Raw genomic sequence first — 25,363 nt, forward strand, 5'->3', positions numbered from 1 at the left:
TATCAGCATATCTATGTTTTCTGGCATAAGCTGGTCTTTGCACATTTGCAATGTCCCCTGCTGATGAAAAACTCTTTCACTGGGGACTGAGATGGCTGGTGTGGAGAGGAAAGCCTTTCCTAAACCAGAGAGCAGTGTGTACAGAGGTGGTCAGTAGGCCCTTTGATCTAAGGCACTGGCCATTGGCATAAAATGCTGATTATAAAATGACTTGTATAAAGAGATAGAGACAGGAGTTGGACATGATTATGAAGGTGAATCATTAATAATAATTGAATAATTAATTAGTATAAGTATCAGTGTGATATCTTAAGAAGACACAATCTTGAACATATTTAAATATTCAATAATAACAGTAAGCAAATTATTAAAATATCCATAAACTAATTTGAAACAGGAGAGAGTGAAAACAATTTAGAACCTGGTTCTGAAACAGAACAACTTTCTATTTCAGTCTGAAAAACATCATCACGCATTTGATATGAAAACACTGATGCACCGTGTGATCCTTGTAGCACTCATCAGAGCTAGCAGAGTTGCAAATGATCAGGTTAATCTTTATTAATCGTTTTTCACTATGCTGATTATTATATGCTATAATTTGAAACATCCCGATGGATGATGGCATTGTCATCATGTGAAAAGCGGGGGTGGGGGGGTGGGGCACGTGACTTGTTTGAAGAGCAGGGGGGATCTGGGTGTGAGAAGGGAGAGAGAAACGCGATTTCCCGGGAGATTATCACTCGTTTACGGGCATTATGAGTCCCGCAAATGCATAGAGACTCCCGGAACATCCGGGAGACTTGGGATGTCTAAATATCACGTTTAACAACTATAGTGAGACACGATCCTGTGGTACATCCTTGATAAACTGTCCGACGTGCACTGCACTCTGGAGCTCAGAGGAGTGCGTGGCTGTGTCTCTGTGTGTGTGTGTGTGTGTGTGTGTGTGTGTGTGTGTGTGTGTGTGTGTGTGTGTGTGTGTGTGTGTGTGTGTGTGTGTGTGTGTGTGTGTGTGTGTGTACGTGTGTACGTGTTTTTGTGACATATCAGGACACAAATCTGTATAATGACATGGGTATGACACAGGTCTTACAAAAAGGGGGTGAAATATGAGGACATCGGTGACGTCCTCATTTCTTAAAATGCTTATAAATCCTACAGAATGAGTTTAATCAGAGAGTAAAGTTGCACACAGTCTCCTGTGATGGTTGGGTTTAGGGGTGGGGTGGTGTGAGGACAATATAGTATAAAGTTTGGACAGTATAAAATAAATGGAAACCCATGTAATGTCCCCACTTTTCACAAAAACAAACATGTGTGTGTGTGTGTGTGTGGGTGTGTGTGGGTGTGTGTGTGTGTGTGTGTGTGTGTGTGTGTATGGTCATGTGATGTGCGTTTTCAACGGTTGGAGGGCTGTTCAGAATGGCTAGGTATAACACGGTGTGGATGTGAATCATTTTGTTCTAAAATGCCATTTTAACACTAAGATGTATTAGTGTAAACGGGGCCTGAGTGCGATGGACGTTGGCATTATCTATCGGCCCAACCCTACTAGAAACCCCTATGAAAGGTAACAAAAATGTGGTAGATTATGGTTGGCTATTTTGCTATTCTGATAGTGGAAATGGAAATAAATGAATATTGTTCTGTACGGTACCAAACTGTACTGCTCATTGACAATGTGCTATTACACATTGCATAATAGGGTATAATATGAAAAGCACAATGTGGTATTCTCAATTTGATCAGTGAACTTGAATCTGAGATATCTGAATGAAAATGGACTGAAAAGGACAGAAATTGAAATCATTTTCATCACAGTTTATCAAACACACACAAATGTTTGGGGCATTTCCATAACTGCAGTGTCTGAATTTGACACGTATAAAAGGCTGTTCCTAATACACTTTACAATCATACTGTAGGTCTAGTTATGTACCAAAATACAACAGTTCCTCTATGAATTGCGATTTAGTACATTTCAATACAACATCCCGTGGGGGTCAATTCAGTTTAAATTCCACAGTTGTTCAATTTATAACCAAAGTCAAAGACTGCAGCACACACTCCTCCACACGGTCCTTTCAAACCAGCATTTTTTTTCTTGCTTCTGATAAACTTCCCCAGACACCTCGGATGATTAATGATAGTTAGCTGAATTGAATCAAGGTTAAGAAAGACAGGGGGCCGGATGAAGAGCGACAGGGAAAAGGGCCAGGTTGGTGTTGGGGAAGGCACGGTAAATAACTTCTTTACAGAAATATACGACAGCGGCCCTCCCCTTCGCCATGCCCAGTAATTACTCGCCCAGGCCCTCTGTAATAATTCCTATTACAAGCAGAACGGAAAAAAGTCGGTAACTCACAGCGCTGGGACAAGGTGAAGGCAAGGCCACGGAGCAGCGGATCAATATTTCATTTACTCGCCCCTTGCTTCCACACCCGGACCTGTATCAAATTCTTCACAGCCGGAGAGAGGCCGAGCGCTGGAGAAAGATGAAGAAACAAGGTTGACGAAAACAACGACACAAGGCCTCTAATTTCCTTGGGGTGTTTGCCGAGGTGCAGAGCGTGCAAGGTCATTCATTACACACCACTGTCAAAGGGAAACACACAGAGCCATTAGAGGCTCGTGCATTGGTAAACGCGCGTCAATCAGCTTTGGACAACAAAATGGGCCTTTTCGCTTCTTCAGTACCGGCTAGGAAATGAAAAGGAGGATGTCGACTTCATTATGAGTCTGTGAGAGACAAGTTGGTCCATGCAGGTGTTGAAGCTATTGTATGGCGTTATATGTTTTCCAGCGATGGATCTTGTTAGGTATTGTTAAAAAGATCACATAAAGGAAGATCTTCTTCTCTTTTTTTAAAGAGAAATAACCTGCAGTTTGTGCTTTTTTGTGTGTGGAAACAGTGGAAGTAGAGAGACTATGATGCTGTGATTTGATAAAAACACAACATAGGCTCATTCTGAAAAAGTAGCCCTATATACATTTCTGGAGATCGCGAATTATGTATCCAGAGCTGTGTATGGCTGCATTTTTATCGGGGCGGTATGATGCCGTTCCATTTCTCGCTTACTAGCAGACCACTTTCCTATATATGGACGGCTTTTCCACTGTTACCAGTTTGTCCAGTAGCTTGACATGTACATCAGCGGACTTGAGACGCAGAGCTGAATTGACTGCGAAAACGTGGTTTGAGTCCAGTGAAAAAGGGTTCCAGAGATTGGGTTAGCAAAAAACAGAAGCTAAAAAAAATAAACAAGAAAATAACAGGGTGAGAACGTGTTAAAATTGGAAAATGTGGTAAAAATAAGGTGGCTTTTCTTTTTCTGGATTGCTTCTGAAAACGCTATCTGTTGGATTTAGGGAAGAGAGTGGGCGGGTCAATCGGTGCTTTTTAAAACAATATTGGTTGAGTTTAGGGAAGGGGGAGGGTGGGGGAATCGGTCAATTGATCAATCAATAAGTTAGTCAGTCGACAGCGGCCTCTGGTGGATTTACACGAGAACAGCAGACGTGAATGGCACTCGCAAGAGAATTTTGAGATCTTAAAAAACATACACAGCAGCCTCTGGTGGATTCATGAAAACAAAAACTGCAAAAAAACGTAGGTCCTGGGATGTATTTGGTGCTCTCCAGAAATGTATATAGGGGTACATAATCAGAATGAGCCTGGGTTTAAAAGAAAAACTGAATTCAAAGTGTTGTTTTTTATCATTGAAAAACAAGCAGTTCAAGTTTAGATTGTAAATTATGATGGAATAATATTTTTGGATGAGTTGTGTCTTAAAGGAACACTCCACTTTTTTGGAAATAGGCTCATTTTACAAGTCACTTTGGGATAAACAATCGAATTTTACCAATTTTTAATCATAACATTTTGGTTATATTAGCATAAATCATTCAATAGGATTAGACTGTTAGCAACTAAAAAAAAAAAACGTTCAGGCATAATAATCCAGGAACTTTGCTGCTTTACAATTGAATTTTACCATTATTTAATCCATAACAACCATTTTGCTTAGTTTAGCTTAGCATAAATCATTGAATTGGATTAGAAGTAGATTAGAATAAATCATAGAAGTTGGATTAGCATCTCAAGGAGGGATCGGGGGTGGATGGAGGTGTTGTGGACGCTGCCCTCACTATTCTAGGTCGCCTCTATGAATGTGCTGGCCCTGGGTCTAATCCGGTTCAATGATCTATGCTAAAACAAGCTAAGCTAAAAGTGCTCCCATCAGACCCGGAGATCATGTAACCATTAAGCAACTTTTCACTTTTCATCGGTCTTAGTTCAAGATGTCACTACAGAAGAGAGAAGAGTCAAACTTTGAATCGGAAAAATATCAAGCTTTTTCAAGATGTCAAGATGTACATTAAGATGGGCGTCCTTTAAACAGGAAAACGGGCGTGGAGCGGGAGAGCGAGTTTGCTTAGTGTGTTGTTTTGCGTTTGGTGTGCAATAAAAACTAATTCTGTTGCTAAGTGTCATTTTTAAATGTGTTACCCGTGTTGGTGTGTAATTTTGACTTTTTGTTGTATATCCATCCGTGTTTCCCCCTCTTGGTTTTTTGTTTGTTTATTTGTTTGTGAATATAGTAAATATTACATTCTGTTCATGGTGAGAAGCAGTAGGGTGTTGGATGCCACACGTTTTTTTTATGTAAATATTTTCTCGTCTTTGTATACATAGTCACGGAGGTAGGGCTAGATTTTGTATTTTTATTTTTGGTTATTTTCGGTTAAGTGTTTGCCAAGTTTCATTTGGGTGTTTAGTTAGAGTGTACTTTTTGTTTATTATTTTTTGTGGGTCCTCTCTGAGGTAGTTGGCTTTACGGACCTGACTTCAAAGGGTCATAAAAGTGAAATTTATTTGTTAACACTAATATTGTTGTGAATAATGTTCAGGGTTTTTTGCACAGACAGATAATTTTACTTTGAAAGCTCTTAATGTACCATCGAAGCCACAACTGTTAAATTTGTTTTGCCTATATATGATCTTTATTCTCAAAGTGCCAGTATTTACATTGCATATCAATCACTAAGGACCACATGTCCATCTAAGAATCTTCTTTAATGCTTTGCAGATAAAAAAAAGAAACTACATCATCTGTTGGCTGAGGGTGGGTAAATTAACAGCAGATTTTCTTCTTTTTGTGTACTATACCTGAGATGCTCTTCAAGACATTTTGAGATGCCCATATAATGAAAAAATGTGTTCGCATAATGAAAACTGTCTCCAATGACGAGCATGATAAAAACTGGTGTTGAGTGGTTCTCAGCATTCTTCAACCTCATTCTATTTTGTAATGAGGTTGAAAAAAGATAGCAGACTTTATTTGTTGGTGAACTGACCTTATTCTTTTAATATAGAGGCTTATTCATTCATTAATTTTCTTGTCGGCTTAGTCCCTTTATTAATTCGGGGTTGCCACAGCGGAATTAACCGCCAACTTATCCAGCACGTTTTTACGCAGCGGATCATCTACACACACTCATACACTACGGACAATTTAGCCTACCCAATTCACCTGTACCACATGTCTTTGGACTGTGGGGGAAACCGGAGCAGCCGGAGGAAACCAACACGAACACGGCGAGAACATGCAAACTCCACACAGAAACGCCAACTGAGCCGAGGTTCGAACCAGCGACCTTTTTGCTGTGAGGCGACAGCACTACCTACTGCACCACTGCGTCACCCATCTTGAGGCTTTTTTTTTTTATGTTCTGTCTTTTAGACTGTAATTTATCTGCTCATGTAAATATTGCACGCGCTTGTTTTTGCGCACCCTCAAAAAATATTTGAAGGCGGATCAGTCCCTTTTATATAAGGAGCTGGCAAGTGGCCCAATTCTTATGCAAATCTGATATATACTGTATATAAGCAAGCAGAGGACTAGTTTGACACATATTGTAGCTGTTGGACAACATAATGTACTTTTGAGGATTTTTTTACATGCAAATGGAGTTGTTTAGGTTGCAGCTTTGAAGTTTATTTATAGGGATAGTGCCTATTTTAAATAGTCATAATTTCAGTTTAAATAGTCATAAAACTATAATTTTAGAGATGCAGCATGTTGGCGTCATTTAGCCTGATATACTGAGCAGAGCAAAAACAATTGACATTCTGCCATAAGATGGCGACAGAGACTGCATAATAAGTCCTTTAGGGACAAAAACTGCTTTTTTTCAGCATACCTTTTAAACTATAGCTAACCAAATCATTACAGAACAGGTAAATGACATTCTAAGTCATTCTTTCTCTTTTGTATGTTGTAGTGCTGTATTTATACCACAGTAATCTGGTAGTGTTTGGTTTGCTTTGGCTTTTTCCGGGTTAATTATTGGAATTGCAACATAGAAATACTGGGAAATGTCTCTAGACTGATAGCATCTCATGCCGTTCAGCCATTTAATCTTAAAGTTTTAGAAAAATCCCCTGTTCTGTCATCACTTAAGACATTATGCTAGAGAATCATTCAAATATTAGCTCTAAAGTGACGTCTGTGAAGTAGCAACGATTTCAGCCGTTCTGACGGTCAGCTGCAGATGTGTATGAATGGTGGAAGAAAGTGGTTCCTCATACAAAACTGTTTGACTTTCTTTTTATATACACGATTATGTCGTCAAACTATTGCATACATGCAATATCACACTTTTAGCAGTGCGATGTGGCTGTATATCATCACTGCTGGGCCTCGATCCTACGCATGCCACGGTTATACAGTGAGTGTGGTCATTGAAAGATTATTCAGATTTAAGCTCTTTAAAGAAAATGAGCCAAGGCCAGTGAGTCTGAGATTGATAAAATAATGATTTGTACCAATTTTATTCTGATAAAAGCGCCATACAAGAGTTAAAGAGATGCAAAACTGAAAAATCTGTCATCATTAACTTATCCTCTACTTGTTCCAAGCGTGTCTTCGGTTTTTAGTTTTTTTTTTTGTTGAACACAAAGGAAGATACAGTACTTTGGGAAATGTTGTAAATCTATAACCATTGAATTCCATAGTATTTGTTTTTCCTATATGGAAGTCAGTGATTACAGGTTCATAACATTTTTCAAAATATCTTCTTTTGTGTTAAACAGAAAAAGAAACTATAAAGCTTTGGAACCACTCGAGGACAAGTAAATAATGACTTGTTTGTACAAATGTTTGGGTGAACTATCCCTTTAAGTTTATTTTTGACTGAACCTGGTTCCAGCTTCCTGATACTGCTGACTTGTGCAATATCACTGAGTCTGTATTGATTAATTGCTTGTGATTTTATTGATTAGTTAGTCACTTGAGGTTCTGCTCAATGATTAGATGTAAATGACTATTTTCTTTTTATTAACCACATAACAGTTACCATTCAGTGTCCACTGCTGTCAATGTTTGGTCGCTGTATTTTTATTTTAAGTGTTTTTTTCTATAAAGTATATAAAAATAAAAATAAAAAAACAATAACAACATTTTAATTGTCTGGAAAACGCATCTTAACTTGCTTCTTCACTGAGACAAAAACTGTAAGAAATGGATTTCTTTGCAGTGCAGTCTTTTTCACTGATCTCATCTATTGACTTGTCATGAATTCTCCTCCGTCTTTTCATTCTCCTTCATACATGTTCACGTTCCTCTAGTACTCCTCAAAACTTCCCTCTTCTTGAGTGAGGGACTTGGAAAGCACCCAGGTCAAATGAACTTCAGTAGCTCCAAGAGTTTGAAATTAATAAATAAATCTCTCTGCTTCTCCTCTGAGCTTTGCTTTGTGCTTAATTGCACTGTATTGATTTTCTGTTTGTAGCCTGGGCTGAAGTGCATGTTGCTCAGGTCTCGTTCTCAATACAATCAGGAGCACAAAGTGGACCTTCGTACCACTCGGTCCTGTTGTATTCAATTCCTCCTTCCCCATAATGCATCAGAACAGAGGACAAACCAATCTGGTTCAGGGCCAGTGGTCTCTGTCGGCCCGGGTCGTGTCATCAAGCCTGCGAATACCTCTGAAAGGGCTTTAAACTCTGAGGTGTGTGGATTTATAACATTTAAGTACTGAGGTTTGCATAGTTTTGCACGTTAAACTTTGGAGAACAAAAAAAAAATATATATATATATACATGCTTTATAATCAATCAATCATCAGCTAAGAGCGAACTCTTGAAACATATTTTTGGCTAAAGACTGGCATACAAAAAACAGTGTCAGTTTTAGCTATATTAGTTCACATTTTTCTAATATATTAATTTAAAGATTGTTTTAGGGTAATAAAAATATTAATGCTGTTTTTTTCTGTTGAACACAAAGGAAGATATACTGAAGGATGTTGGAAAAATAGCCCTTGACTTTCTATATAACTTTTTGTTTATATTATGGATGTCAATGGCTGTTTTTTTCCAACATTCCTAAGATCTTGTTTTGTGTTCAACAGAATAAAAAAAAACCAGAATTAATGTTATTTTATTACCCTAAAATAATAAAATATAGTTGAACTAAAACTGAAAGAGTTTTTTATGTAGAAATTCATAAAAGTTAAGAATCACTTGAGGGGGAGAAAATTATTTTTTTTTTTTTATTTTTTGGCCGGACTACCCCTTTAAATCTTATTATGTCCAATTACATTTCCTCAAAATCTCTTCTTTTTATTTTCATTGCTTTTTGCATGCATCCTTCATTTTCAGCTTTAAGATATTTTCTCATTATCCCATTTTTATAAAGCAAATTACAGCTTTTATTGTTCCAATATTTCGAAAGGTTTCAGGGGTTTGAAAACACCAATGCAAACTTCGCGAATGACATTTCCTTCTCAAATGATGTCCTTCACCTTTCACTGAGACGGCAGAGAAAATGATGGGTTGTAGTATGACTTTGCATACCACAGCATAATTAAATATGATGAATGCAAAGTAATAAGGCTTAACACAATCTCGAAAATGGCAGTGCGGATCTCCAGTGACAACACGGCTGTACCTCGCTTTCTTCTCCTTTCCAGTGGGGAAAAACGCATGTGTATTTTCTTGTGAAAAGCCAAACAATTGTGACGAAGCCCTGCTCGGGTTGGGGACTTGACATTTGCTGTCATTACTGACACAATGCACTCCATTAGTGAATGAATGGCAATTACACACAATGAGAAATGTCAGGAGGATTGCACCATGCCGGCCTGTTTGGAGAGTTTGTCTGTCGCAGTGTTTTCTCCTTCTGTCTTTTTTTTTCCCCCTGATGCTTCTGCTGCTCACTCTCTGAGCCATAGTGTGAATTAAAGACCACACATCATTACTTTATCAGATGAATGCGTCACAAATGTAAATATTATACATTTATCCAAAGTGTCTAGACACCCGGAACTGCAAAATGTCCAGCATTTGACATTTTTTTGCCTTATACAGTACATGGCCTCCATTGTGCATTTTTTTAACTGCTCTGCCATTGCAAATGGTAAAAATAACTATTTAACGAAAGGTTTAAGACAGTGGTGCCCAAACTCAGTCCTGGAGGGCCACTCTCCCGCAAAGTTTAGTTCCAACCCCAATCAGACACACCTAAGCCAGCTAATCCTAGGCTGCATCCGAAAATGCTTACTTCCATACCATATAGTTGATTTATCACGTCATCATGACAGAACGACAGATGCATCACGTCTGAATTCCATTCATACTGCTCACAATTATACTGTATAGAACACACTTTTCTAATGGCGGAGTAGTATGTTTACATTTAAATGCAGTGGCTTCTGAGTAGTAGTTGGTTTCGGACGCAGCTTTAAGCTTTCTAGAAACATCCTTGCAGGTGTGTTGAGGCAAGTTACATTTACATTTAGCAGACACTGTTATCCAAAGCGACTTACAAATGAGGACAAAGAAGCAATTTACACAACTATAAGAGCAACAATGAATAAGTCCTGTAGGCAAGTTTCAGGTGTGTAAAGTCTAAGAAGGAAAGTATTAATTCAATTCAATTCAGGTTTATTTGTATAGCGCTTTTACAATGTAGATTGTGTCAAAGCAGCTTCACAAATGGTCATAGTAACTGGAACAGTGTAGTTCAGTTTTTAGTGTTTAAGTTCAGTTCAGTTCAGTTTAGCTCAGTTCAGTGTGATTTAATCATTACTGAGAGTTCAAACACTGAAGAGCAAATTCATTGATGCGTAGCTCTACCAATTCTGAACTATGCGAGCCAGTGGCGACAGCGGAGAGGGAAAAAAACTTCACCTGATGGGAGTGAAGAAAAAAAAACCTTGAGAGAACCATCCTCAGCTGGGCACGACCATTTTAATTTCTCCGCTGGCCAAAGGTCTTGTGCAGTAATGTGAGAATTTTTTTTTTTTTTGAGTACAGTTAGTGGTATAGCTAGAAAGGCAATTGCAGATTAGGAAGTAAAGTGGAGGCTAAATAGTTGAGTTTTTAGTCGTTTCTTGAAGACAGCAAGTGACTCTGCTGTTCTGATGCAGTTAGGGAGTTCATTCCACCAACTGGGCAGATTGAATGCGAGAGTTTGGGAAAGTGATTTGTTCCCTCTTTGGGATGGAACCACAAGGCGACGTTCATTCACAGAACGCAAGTTTCTGGAGGGTACATAAATCTGCAGAAGTGAGAGCAGATAAGAAGGAGCAAAGCCAGAGGTCGCTTTGTAGGCAAACATCAGAGCTTTGAATTTGATGCGAGCAGCGACTGGCAGCCAGTGCAAACGGGTGAGTAGCGGAGTGACATATGCTCTTTTCGGTTCATTAAAGACCACTCGTGCTGCTGCGTTCTGGAGCAGCTGAAGAGGTTTGATAGAGTTAGCTGGAAGCCCGGCTAGTAGAGAGTTGCAGTAATTCAGTATGGAGAGAACAAGAGCTTGAACAAGGAGTTGAGCTGCATGTTCAGTTAGGAAGGGTCGAACCTTTCTGATGTTATAGAGTGCGAATCTGCAAGTTGGTTCAACTCTGTCCTCCAGGACTAAGTTTGGGCACCTCTGTTTTAAGACAAGGCAGAATTCTCTTCTGTTTGTTGCTTTGGCTTCATAGCAAGCGTCACTTAAACTTTTCGTTCACTGTTTGTGTATTTGACTTAAGAAAATCAGAATTGGTGAATGCAAACAATTATACAAGACTTCAACAGTTGTGAAAGAACACAATTTGCCTTAGACACAATCAATAATTCAATTAATAGTTAATTAAATTTGTTATGATTGAATTTATTTTAGCAGTGGTGCAGTGGGCAGTGCTGTTGCTTCACAACAAGAAGGTCGCTAGTTCAAGCCTCGGCTGGGTCATTTGACGTTTTTGTGTGGAGTTTGCATGTTCTTTCTGCGTTCATGTGGGTTTCCTCCGGGTGCTCCAGTTTCCCCCCACAGTCCAAAGACATGCGGTACAGGTGAATTGGGTCGGCTAAAATTGTCCGTAGTGTATGAGTGTGTATGGAAGTTTCCCAGAGATGGATTGCACCTAGAAGGGCATCTGCTGCGTAAAACATATGCTGGATAAGTTGACGGTTCATTCTGCTATGTCGACCCCAGATTAATAAAGGGACTAAGCCGAAAAGAAAATGAATGAATGAATAAATTTATTTTAATGGGGCGGCACAGTGGCTCAGTGGTTAGCACTGTCACCTCACAGCAAGAAAGTCGCTGGTTCGAGTCCTGACTGGACCAGTTGGCATTTCTGTGTGGAGTCTGCATGTCCTCCCTGTGTTCGCTTGGGTTTCCTATCCAAAGACATCCCTGCAGGCAAAGGACGTCAATATGACATCAGATTGACGTTGTACCCCAACATCATAAGGACGTTGGATTTTGGTTGGAAATGAAATGAAAATGAGGTTGACATCAGAACCCAACATCAGACAGACCTCAGTGCCCAACGCCAAGCAGATGTTGCAGTATGGTTAGTTAATGTCTCAAATTTAAACCAACCAAAGATCACTGTCTACTAATGTTAGACTTTGTATGGACGTCACATTGCGATGTAGGGATGAGGTTAGACTATAGTTGGTTAATTCCATAACCTAAAACCAACCAAAGATTAATGTCTACTGATGTTACACTTTGACATTGTATTGACGTCACATTATGAAGTTAACATGATGTTGGATTTTGGGTAGTTGATGCCACAAATTTAAACCAACCAAAGATCAATGTCTTCTGATGTTACACTTTGACTATATATGGACATCACATTATGACGTTAAAATGACGTTGGACTTTGGTTACTTAATTCCACAACCTAAAATTAACCAAAGATCAACATCTCCTGATGTTATACTGAGGTTGTATGAACCTCATATTATGGCCCCATTTACACTGCCAGTTAAATGTGATCCAATTCCGATTTTTTGCTCATATGTGACACAGATCGGATCTATGCTATGACCGTGTGAACACGAAAAAAACACATGCATTCGGATATTCAGAGATCGGTTTCAGGCTCCTTCATATGTGGAAATAAATCAGATATAGATCGGATATGTGACAATGCGACTGTCATGTAAACAGGCAGATCGGATTTATTGATGCATTCCGATCTGTACATCATTAAACTTGCGACAATGTAGTGCTTCTCTGCGGTTTAATGACAGAAAAAAGAGCGTGTGTGCACTTCATATATTTTGCAGAGCTAAAAACAAGACAATTTTACCCATCGTGGCTAGTGTGGCACAGATGCTAGAACCCGCCTTTATGCATGCGCGACATCGTAAGTTGTATGGCAAGTGTAAACGCATGAATTGAATATGGGTCACAATTAAAACAATGTGTAAACAGACAGGCAAACAAATCAGATATCAGCAACAAATCGGAATTAGGCATCAAGACCTGACTGTGTAAACGTGGCTATGACATCATTGGACATTAAACTAACATTGGATTTTGCTCCCCTGATATCGCAACCAAAATATAACCAAACCAAATTCACCTGTACCACATGTCTTTGGACTGTGGGGGAAACCTGGAGGAACCCCACGCGAATGTGGGGAGAACATGCAAACTCCACACAGAAACGCCAACTGACCCAGCCGAGGCTCGAACCAGTGACCTTCTTGCTGTTCCTACTGCGCCACCGCGCTGCCTTAATATAGATTGTGTCCTTCCAAAAATGTTCATATCATATTTTATATCAATAGATACTAAAGCAAGAAGCAAATTTACATTAACATTTTAGTAAATATCATATTTAGTTCAACATAAAGAGTGCACATGATACCAGCAAACAAGCTAATCTAGCAAAGGTTGGTGCAATAAAATGTAAACAAAGTGCATTTAAACCTAATAGTTAAGCAAAACATGACAATATGAGAACAACAGTATATCTTGTGAGTGTTGTGAGTGTTTATTGTGTTTGCTTGGAATAATTTCTGCTAGTAAATAATTATTTTGTGAGTGAAAGTTGTGTTTGCGTTAAGTGTACATAAAAAACTTTTTTTTTTTAATCTTTTCCGTCACCCATCAAAAACAAAAAACTAAACTTAAATGAATTCAGTATTGCAAAATCAAGCAACAAGTGCTTTATTAATAGTTAATGTGCTGGTGCTTTTTGGAAAAGTTATTCATAAAGATAAACAACAAAGTCCAAGGCACTCAAAGTAAGTCAAGAGGAATATGTTTTTCTTTTTCACTTACTTTGCAAGTGCCTTGGACTTGTGATTTCAAATTTAGTATTGCCTTATAAGATTGCTGAATTCCAAATCTGTTTTACCAGTCATATTAGTCTGCCATTGTGTCCTCAAGGTTTCTGTGAGTGCCGCAGTGAAGAGCTGTAGGTTTTAGTGCTGTTTTTCCAGCACCTGAGTCCCTCTTGAATATGACCTCACCTCTGAGCATGTAATTTCCCAGGTTGCACTATTTCTTTAGGCCTATTTCAGGCCGCTTACCTCATGGCCATCGAACCCCACGCCACTCAACAACAACGCATTTCCATTATCAGAAAGCATTAAGTGCTTTTCCAATGTCGGAGGTCAAAGGTTAAGCCTTTAAAGGTCGGCGGGGTCAAAATACTTATGGAGACAAAACACATGTGATGTATTTCTACATTTTGCCTTCGAGGTTGTTATCTACACTCGCAGGATGTGTAAATTCTAGAGGTCGGTGCGGAAGAAAAGCCTTTTGTTTCTTTAGTTCATGAATTGCAAACATTTTTAGGTTAAACCTTGTCCTTGCTAGCATTGAATGTGTGTTCGCTAAGTAAGTTTATTCATTCATTTTCCTTCAGTTTATTCTCCTAGTTATCAGGGGTTGCCACAACGGAATGAACCGCCAACTATTTCAGCATATGTTTTTATGCAGCGGATGCCCTTCCAGCTGCAACCCAGAACTGGAAAACACCCATACACTCTCACATTCACATTCAAACACACTCTCATACACTACGGCCAACTTAATTTATCCAATTCACCTATACCACATGTCTTTAGACACCCAGAGGAAACTCACACGGGGAGAACATTCAAACTCCACACAGCGATGCCAACTGGGCCAGCCGGGACTCGAACCACTGATCTTCTTGCTGTGAGGCAACAGTGCAAACCACTGAGCCAGCGTGCCACCCCTCAAGTAGGTTTAATTTGTCTTTAAATACTTTGTTTGTACGGCTCAGTGTGTTTTTTGGCTTTTTAGGTATAAATAAATGTTTTCTTTTTAAACACAGACCCCTTTAAAATATCCTGGATGTTTTCAGAGTGTTCAACAAAGGAAAGTGAGCAATAAGTTTCATTGCTCCGAGTCCAAAATCTACTTCTGCCATTCATCTTTAGAGGCCAAAGCAATGAATCACATGTAGTGGCCTGGCCTGATCCTCTAGATGAAGTTTTTCTTAAAAACATTAAAGGTGCAGTCGGTGATTGTCTTCAGAAACATTTGTTGTTGTGCTGGTTGAAAGTCTCTTTACATTCCAATAGTAATGATTAAAGTAAATGATCTAAATTTATTTATATGTATTTTTATATTTTAGGTAAGGCATAAAACTAAAAAATATTCATCCAATTAAATAGAGTCAGGCCGACATCTCCCATAATTCCGATAAGTAGCTCAAACTGTCTGTCAGCAAATGCAGATTTGAACAGCCGTTTGTACGCAGCCCGCTGTTTGTGCAAAGATGTGCTGCGCACTCACGAGAGAGAGAAAGCGCGCGTGTACGTTATTGGCAAAAACATGTGGAATCAAAACTTTTTAAAAACCTGAATCAATATTGGAGTCACCTTTGCAAGCTGGAGAAAGGATGACACAATGACTGAAGGATTTCTCTTAGACAAGCAATGTTCTGTTTTAAAACTGTTTTAGCTTCACGCAAAGCTGATGTAACATTACCGTACGTTCACACCGAAAGCGGCGAGAGCGTCCAAGGTCGCTCTTGCCGCCATGGCGACAACGCTGTCTGCCTTCAGCTCCGGCGGCGAGAGTGTCAAAACTCGCTACATTGATCTCGTACTTAAAGGAGCCGTTGCAGCATTATCAGTTACATTCCTGCTTAAGACATGTTTTTAGCGTGAAAATGTTGCGCACTTCTTATCAAATTCATATAACAATGGAAGATCAAGTTGCATGTGGTGTGGCTTTGCTCTATTTATCCAATATGTGTCCATATGTCTGAAATATCCTGAAGCAGCAGTACTGTTTTGTACTGTCACATCGCGTGAGATTCCCGCTTTTTAAAGATAAATTTACATAACATTGATGAACATCAGTAACTCGCCAGTAACTTATTTAATGTATGTTCCTGTAAGAAAACATTGTAAATAATTGGAAATCCGGCGACCGCAATAATCAAACCCTTGGGAACAATTGTGGTCGGAACTAAAGTTCACAGGTCTGTGTTCCCTGAACTGCTATCAAGTGGTGGACGTCTTTATTCTGATTGCTTGCCGCCGAACCGCGTCATAGCTCATTACCATAAAGTTGACTTCATTTCAACTCTCCTCGACGCTCACGCCGGCGAAGACGCGCCGCGCTGCTCCTCGCCGCTTATCGCCGCCTATCGCCGCCGGCTCTCATTAAAAATGAATGACTTCCGGCTACTTTGACGCTCTCGCCGCTTTCGGTGTGAACGTACGGTTAGATGTTGTTGTTACAAACAGGTTATATCTTCACAGAAGTGTTGTTCAGCCACTAAAATCTTCCGGCGAAAGATTAAGACTATTTTCAGTTTCATAAGGGACCTTTTACAGCATTGATAATGTAGATTTTAATTAGTTGAGCAACAAAACACAAATAAATACCGCTATTCTGCCTAGTCTCTCCATATATTTTTTATCATGCAACTCTAAATATTCGCTTTGAAATAGCATGTCAGTTTGGCTTAGAAATGAGTGTTATTCCTGCTCGCCGCCGGACAAGCACTAGTCACTTTTAACACACGAGAGAGGGTTCTTTTGCTGTCATCTTTAATGTGCGTGTGCTCCTGTTTCAGGAATTATTATTATTATTATTTAAATAGGGAAACATCTAAGCTTTGATTACATTACATATTTGGAATCATTAACTAAATTAAACAACTGTCTCATAAGCTTCATTTCTAAATGTTCAAATCAAACAAAAATCTGCATTTTTTCGGGTTGCTCAAGCTAATAGGCATTTGAAAAGAACGAGATCACGACACCAACCTCATTTATGACCGTGTTACCACATTGTCATTCTCTTGGATAATGATCGTCTGATCACGCTGCACTGTAAAAAATGCAGAATTCCACACAATTGATTCATGTTGTTCCAACACAAATCAATTAAGTTAACACTTTTAGCAAATTTATGTGGATTGAACATAAAAAAATTAAGTTGTCCCAATGACATCTCAAGAATTGTGTTGTTTCAGCTTACTTTAAATAAGCAGTTTGACCAAGTGTTTTTTTTTATTTGAGTGTGCTTTTCTGAAGCAATTCACAACTTGACAGCGACTTCTTGTTAACAAGTTTGTGTATTTGCTGTCATGTGATTGCGTTTGACAGGACGGACTGTACCTCGCGCTCGTTTCATACAGATTACAAAACCAAAAAACTTTTGTTTTCAATAGAGATTTCAGGCTTTATGTGAATTTTTTAATTACTTTATTTCTTATGTCTGTGAAGCAAGTGTTCACTGAGATTCCTGTGAGTTTGTTGACCACAGAAAATATTGTAAAAGCATACGTCTGGTCCGAGCTTCTCCCCCCGAGAATTGTAAGTCTATAGCGATCGATAATTGGTTCCTGTACTTGTAGGCGGGGCTTCATTCTTTTAGAATTATAATTATACATAGTTTAATGCTATAACAGCACATAGTTTGTTTACTTAATATTTATAAGGCAAGGAGTTTGCTTGCTTTTTTAAAATCAACTAACTGCTTTTTACATTGTATTTGTGATCTGACTGACTATAGCCCGATCCCAATTCTCCTCCTAAACACTTCTCCTTCCCCCTAAGCCTCGTTTTGCGCGTTCACATGAAGGCCCAAGTCTCTTTAGCTTGAGAAGTAGGGCTAAAGGGAAGGGCTAGATAGCCTTTTAAACAGAGATTTTTCAGAACCACACTAGAAACCAAGGGGTATGAAAATTTCCCAGAATACACTAGCTATAACAGCAAAATGGCTGCACACAGAAGTCAGATCCACAAATTAGTATTTTTTGTTATTATTATGAAGTTTTGTTAAACATGAAGCACATGTTTTAATACATTCATAACCCCGTTCGTGTTTTGCCATCAAGCTTTAAAAAAGATTGAATATAAAACACTAAATTTGGCTATTTATAATCCATAGTGATATCCGTATAGCAGTCACGCAACATACTTTCACATCTGTCACTGGATGACACTCAAATACCCTGTCAGAAAAGTGTAGTGGCTGGGAATTATAGCTTTTTCTAGTGTCTGGTAAAATGTTAATGTTGTTTTCTTGTGTTTACATAGATGAATATGGCCACGGTGTAAATGCACAGTACAGTTAGGAGCTTATTGCCACATTATATCTATATGATAACATGGTATCATTGCCTTCAGCGATTTCCTGAGGATAAATACCAAAAAATAACACAACTGGTATAACTACATCAGGCGCCGTCGTCGATCTCATATGAAGAAAGAGCTCGTGATGACATGTGATGAGGTGTGCAGGTGCTATAATGCTGTCCAATTTCTTAGAGGTAAAATTTGAAGCCCTTCACACTCTGGTTTAAGGGCCAAGGGGAGGGGGTCTTCTTATTGGGAATGGGCCTAAATTTTAAAAGCAGTTGTAAACAAAACTCTAAAATGGAAGTGTTGTGCTTTGTTGGAAGTTACATTTTTCTAAAGAGGATAGTTCACCCAAAATGTAAAATTCTGTGATCCTTTACTCATCCTTTACTTGTTCCAAACCTGAGTTTCTTTCTTCTGTTGAACACAAAAAAAGTTATTTTGAAAAATGTTGAAACCTGTAACCATTGACTTCCATAGTATTTGCTTTTCCCACAAAGTAAGTGGTTACAGGTTTCTAACATATTCATAACAGAATAAAGAAACTCCTAAAGGTTTGGAACCACTTGAGGGTGAGTGAATTCTGAGTAAATTGTAATGTTTTGGTGAACTATCCTTTTAATTGTGTAAGGTTAACTGTAATAAATGTTAATAGTTGCAGTTTGGTTATTCGTACATTTAATTGCACTAGATAGTCGTAGTTACCAGACATTTATCATCTCAAATACTTTTAGTATTTCATCTTTTTCCTTCATGAGTAGTCACCACTTATGCATGTTTGGGTGCTGAGGTTATTCAAAGCATCTGCTGGTGGTTATGCCCTGGAGTGTACCATATACTGTAGGTGTAAAGATGGTCATCATCAGTGGCTTAGTGGTTTTGATGGTAATTGTGGTGGATGATGTGTCAGCGGGAGGTTCAGAGACATATGTGCACATATGCTACTCCTGCAGCCATTCCACACAATCTCCAGACCCGCAGACCAAACACATCATAAGTCCAGCAGAACCTGTTACACGTCATGGCCAAAGTAAACACAAGCATTTTGCTAATTTACGCAAGCATTTCATAAGTATTGCATTTATGTTGCCATTACTTGTTCATTTGGTTATTTATGAATTTGATTAAGAATTTATTTACTGAAGGCATTTAAGCATATTTTATGTATTATATATGTGCATTTATTTCTGCATTTAAGCATTTTTTGTGTTCATATATGTAAGCATTTATTCATTCAAAGCATTTATTCCAACATCTCTTTTACTAACTCAAACATTTACTTAATTTCACATTTGATGCATTTAAGCATTTATTTAAGCTTTGTAGTGTATTTTTGCTTATTTATTTAATTAATTAAGTATTTGTTCATTTTGAACACCTATTATGTTTCTTTGCTCAGTTTTGCACTCTTGGTTTGTTTATTTTTATGTTTTTTTTATTAATTTGTGAATTTACTTATGTGTTTGTTTAATTAAATGTTATTAATTAAATTATTTTTATTTGTTTGCTTTCAGTTAATGGAAGTAATCAGGACCCATTAGATCTCTTTTATTTTGGACTATATATGAAGAATTCAAATGCAAGAACCTCTAAGTGCCATCTAAAATCTGTAGAAAACTTTTCAGCCTCACATGTTTATGCAGAGTTAATTCATTTTAAAGGCCATGAAAATAACTTATTCTTTACCAGATTTGGCAGATTCTTCACCATCTTTCAGATGGTCTGAACTCACACACACACACACACACACACATATACAGACAGACAGACAGACAGACAGACAGACAGATAGACAGATAGATAGATCGATAGATAGATAGATAGATAGATAGATAGATAGATAGATAGATAGATAGATAGATAGATAGATAGATAGATAGATAGATAGATAGATAGATAGATAGATAGATAGATAGATAGATAGATAGATAGATAGATAGATAGATAGATGGATGGATGGATGGATGGATGGATGGATGGATGGATGGATGGATGGATGGATGGATGGATGGATGGATGGATGGATGGATGGATGGATAACGGAACAGAACTTTTTCCTTTTTTAAATATTTCCCAAATTATGTTTAACAGAGTAAGGAAATTTTTACAGTATGTCTGATAATATTTATTCTTCTGGAGAACGTCTTATTTGTTTTATTTCGGCTAGAATAAATTTTTTTTTACATTTTTTAAAACCATTTTAGGGTAAATTATTAGCGCCTTTAAGCTATTTTTTTTTTTGATAGTCTATAGAACAAATCATTGTTATACAATGACTTGCCTAATTACTCTAATCTGCCTAGTTGACCTAATTAACCTATTTAAGCCTTTAAATGTCACTTTAAGCTGTATAGAAATGTCTTGAAAAATAGCTAGTAAAATGTTATGCAGTGTCATCTTGGCAAAGATAAAATAAATTTATAAGTTATTAGAAATTATTAAAACTAGAAAAAATCTCTCCGTTAAACAAAAATTGGGGAAAACAGGGGGGCTAATAATTTTGTATACAGTATATACTGTACCTTTAGAAACAATAAACACACAAACACATATTACACTGGCACCTCTAGACCTCATGAATACTTACAAAAAGATTTAATTGCCTCTTATAGCACCTCATTGCACTTGCTGAAGTGAAACTGTCAGTTATATAAAAAACTCCTTTTACCAGCAGCCAATCAGCAACTGTGTCTGACAACTGACCTTGCTGCTGAGCTGCTGATTGGTCGTGTCAGAACTGTCAATCTCTTCCAGACCCTGACAGGGTAAACAGTATGGAGATACTGTATGCACAAACAAAGCGATTCAGGAAGAATGTAGGACAAAGGAAAGATAAATTGATAAAAGATGCTAAGGCATTAAAGGTGCAGAAGGTGATTGTCTTCAGAATTTTTTTTGTTGTGCTGGTTAAAAGTTTCTTCAATTCTGATAGTAATGATTAACGTAAATGATCCAGATGTATTTACAATTGAAACCAGAAATTTACATACTCTCTAAAAAAGGAACATAACCTTTTTTTATGTCTGATGGTAAATCATACTAAACATTTACTATTTTAGGTCCGTTAGGATTAACTATATGATTTACATTTGCTAAATGCCAGAATAATGAGAGAATTTTTTGAGAGTTTTTTATTAATTTCTAGACAGTCAAAAGTTGACATACATTTCCTTGGTATTTTTTTAGCTTTACTTTTAAGCTGTAAAATTTTGGTCCAATGTTTTGGGTATCCTTCCACAAGTTTCTCACAATAGTTTGAAGAAATTTTGAACCATTACTCTTAACAGAATTGGTATAACCAGAGTGGTGTAACCAATAGTCAGATTTGTTTGTCAAGATTTTGTTTGTCTTGTTTGCACAAGCTTTTTTAACTCAACATTTTTTCTATAGGGTTGAGATCAGGGCTTTGTGATGGCCACTCCAAAACATTCACTCTGTTGTTCTTAAAGCATATTTTCTTCCTGAGAAAGCTGCTGACTTGAATTTTTCACCCGATGTTGGTAACAACCAAATAAATCTATTTATGCAAAGAAAAAAATATATATTAGTTTATAAATTAAGTTATGTATAATAAAATGAAATGGCGCAGGGAAAAAGTATGGAACACATGAAGAAAGGAAGGTGTAGAAAGGCAGGGAAAGCCCAGACAGCAGCTAAAATCTCTCAGTAGTTCTTCAGAGACCCTCTGCCCTTCATCATTGTAAATTAATAACCGCTTCATCTGTTCAACATCTACATTAGCAGGATGATGAAGATGAAACCAGGGTGGAAGTTTCAGCAATGACAATGATCCAAAACACAGTCAAGGAAACTCTCAAATGGCCCAGCCAATCCAAAATAAAATTCAAATTAAAGTTCAGATTTGATAGACGAGAACAGAACCATCAATATTTTTAGACTGTTGAACTCTGTGTAAAACTCACACCTGAGCAGTTCATGTGACTTCATTCTCCAAATGTGAGGCGTCTTTAAGCCCCCATCACCAAAAAAAGCCTTTTATATAAAGTATTAAATACACTTCAGTAGTTCAGCACATTCTCCTTGTATCATTTCATTGTTATTAAAAATAAATGAGTTTTCTGATTTTTTTGTTTTCTTTTATTTTTATGTTTTTATTGTTTGGGTTTTTAACAAAATCTGGTTCAATTTCATGTCAACAGCTCCTTGAGAAATATTATTCCAAGGAAAAAACAACAACAAAAAAAACATGACGTGTTCAATTCTTATTTTCCCCGCTGTATGTGCTATAACAAAAATGCTTAATTCAGATTATTTTTTCTAGTAAATGGAAAAACTCAATGGAGTAAAAAGCACTGTTTATTATAATAAGCCAGCAGGAGATCTTTGGCTGTTCCTGATGTCACCTGGGACCTCAGAACTTGACCTCAGTGTCTCGGGCTCAGATTAAACATTGACTCCTCCTCGTCCGCGCTGACCTCCGCTGATGTCATCTCAACCCTTACCTCACCGCCGCTTTCCTGCGCGCTAATTTTAGATGCAAGACAAAACTCGCACTTCAGACTAAGAGCACTTAATAAATTACAGCCACTTTTGTGTTTTCTCTTCCGTCTCCGCCTGGCTTTTTCTCTTGAATATTGCTTTTGAGACTTATTTTAAAAGGCTTTATGGCAAATGTATGTGCCGATGTTCTGAAGCAACATCATGGACGGTCCATAAAGGAACTGCCATTTTAGTCACTCATTGTGAGCGGCGAAACACGTCAATACTAGAACTGAAAAGGCCTTTTCTACTTAACCTCAGAGCTTTCATGAAAAATTCTCATAAATTACAGGCTGCCACTGGCATTAAGGCAGGTAATTTTCCCCTCTGATTTTTTTCCCCACTTCTTTTCTCTTTCCCTGACACACAAAAAGTCCTGTGACCTCTCGTGCAAAAGATTTGATTCTTCTTTGTATTGTGCAAAATGAAAGCACCTTTACTCAGCGCGTGTGTTATTTGTGCTGTCTTTAGAGGAATGTGCTGTGTTAACCGTCTGGTTTAATGTTGTTGCATATCATCGTTTTATAATGTCCTATAAGGAGTTCTGTCTGCACTGATTCAGGTTTATGTGATTTGAATTGTGTTGGTGATAGATGTCTTCATGGGCGACATGGTGGCTCAGTTGTTTTATTTAGATTTTATTTTATTGTTTTATTATTTTATTTCATTGTTTTATTATTTTTTGTATTTATTTTTTTATTTTATTGTTTTGGTATTACATTATTTTATTTCATTGTTTTATTATTTTACTTTATTATTTTATTGTTGTATTATTACATTATTTTATTTCATTGTTTTATTATTTTATTTTATTATTTTATTATTTTATTGTTTTATTATTACATAATTTTATTTCATTGTTTTATTATCTTATTTTATTATTTTATTTTATTGTTTTTTTATTTTTTATTATTATTTTCTTTATTATTTTATAGTTTTATTATGTTATTTTATTTTGGTCGACGCGGTGGTGCAGTAGGTAGTGCTGTTGCCTTACAGCAAGAAGACTGCTGGTTCAAGCCTCGGCTGGGTCAGTTGGCATTTCTGTGTGTAGTTTGCATGTTCTCTTCGTGTTGGTGTGGGTTGCCTCCGGGTACTCCGGTTTCCCCCACAGTCCAAAGACTTGCGGTACAAGTGAATTGGGTAAGCTAAAAACTGTCCGTAGTGTATATGTGTGAATGAGTGTGTATAGGTTTCCTAGTGATGGGTTGCAGCTAGAAGGGCATCCACTGCGTAAAACATATCCTGGATAAGTTGGCAGTTCCGCTGTGGCAACCCCAGATTAATAAAGGAACTAAGCCGAAAAGAGAATAAATAAATGAATTAATTATTTCATTTTATTTTATTTTATTTTATTGATTTATTTTTATTTTATTATTTTATTTTAATATATTTTATTTCATTATTTTATTTTATTGTTTTATTATTTTATTCTATTATTTTATTTTGATTTTTTTATTTTTACTTTTTTTATTTTTTATTTTATTGTTTTATTATTTTTCTAATAAAATTAAAATGAATTTTCTGATGTATAATTTCTCTGTAATTTCAAAAAAAAGATTTTTAAAAAATCAACTAAATTTAATATTTTGTATGTGTATTGAATATTAATTCAAATTAATTTGATTTAGTATTTGTATTTGATACTTTTCCTAATATATACTTTTCCCCCTTTTTTGTACCATGGCTTTTTTTCACCATGATTTAAGTTAGTTTGTTATAATAGTTCACATTTTGTCTTTGCTACTGACTAATTTAATATAAAACCAATAACCAGATTTTCACTTATACTGTATAGAATCCTAGAGAAAGTATTCATTTAAAAATACGATGAGTCTTTTAGTATTATTATTATTATTATTATTATTATTATTATTATTTAGGTGCCATAGTGGCTCAGTGGTTAGCACTGTCACCTCACAGCAAGGTCACTGGTTCCGGCTGGGTCATTTGGCATTTCTGTGTGGAGTTTGCATGTTCTCCCGGTATTGGTGTGGGTTTCCTCCGGGTGCTCTGGTATCCCCCAGAGCCCAAAGATTATAAGTGAATTGAATAAACTAATAGGGCCATAGTGTATGTGTGTAAATGAGTGTGTATGGATGTTTCCCAGTACTGAAAGTGCATCCACTGAAGTATTAAACTATATTAAAATAATAAAGTTTATTTACATTTATAGCTAAAATTAAACAAAAAACAGAAACATTTTATAAAATATTAAGTATTTAAAACATTTAATAAGATATATTAATATAAAAGTTGACTGAGAAAAATAAACAATTTTAAATTACACAGAACTTCATAATACAAAAATACATGTAATGTTTATTTAATTGGCAGCACAGTGGCGCAGTTGGTAGCGCTCTCGCCTTACATCAAGAAGGTTGCTGGTTCAAGCCTCACCTCCCTGAATGGTGAGTTTGGGAGTTTCCCAGTTATGGGTTGCACCTGACAGAGCATCCGCTGCGTAAAACATATGCTGGATAAGTTGGCAGTTCATTCCACTGTGGTGACCCCTGATTAATAAAGGTACTAAAACGAAAAGAAAATGAATGAATGTTTTATAAATGATTAAAATTATGGTAAAATCTAGAATTAAGCTGAAAACAAATATTAAAATCTAGAAGGTTTAAAAAGTAAAACATTAACAATGTCAAGACACAAAAATGTTACATAGAACTAAGATAAAATGAAACCAAAATTAAATTAACAAAAATATATAAACTGAATATTTATGAAATAACAATGTAAAAAATGCTGGGTTGTATTAACCCCAATATTGGGTCAAATATGGATAAACCCACCGCTGTGTTTTTTAACATTAACATTAAATTACATTTTTAATTTACTGTTGATTTACTCCATATTTGACCAAGTGCTGGGTTAATACAACCCATCTTTAAAAGTGCACAACAAATGTGGAAATCCTAACTGAAAGGAAAATGAAACTACAATTAAACAAAACATTAATAAAATGAACAAAATTTCTAT

General features: G+C 36.9%; 1 long non-coding RNA gene across 6 annotated transcripts in view; it reads left to right on the forward strand.

Annotated features, from left to right (window-relative positions):
* The window catches only part of LOC137496158 (uncharacterized), a 98,157-nt gene that overhangs the window by 50,114 nt on the left and 22,680 nt on the right, over positions 1-25,363 (forward strand). The window contains exon 5 of one of the 6 annotated variants that reach the window (XR_012383202.1): positions 14,372-14,510. The exons of the other annotated variants lie outside the window; for them this stretch is intronic. This is a non-coding gene — a long non-coding RNA (uncharacterized lncRNA). The remainder of the gene's footprint in view (positions 1-14,371; positions 14,511-25,363) is intronic. 6 annotated transcript variants of the gene reach the window in all.

Source organism: Danio rerio, chromosome 7 (genome assembly GCF_049306965.1).
Source record: "Danio rerio strain Tuebingen ecotype United States chromosome 7, GRCz12tu, whole genome shotgun sequence".
In the NCBI taxonomy this organism is placed as follows: Eukaryota; Metazoa; Chordata; class Actinopteri; order Cypriniformes; family Danionidae; genus Danio; species Danio rerio.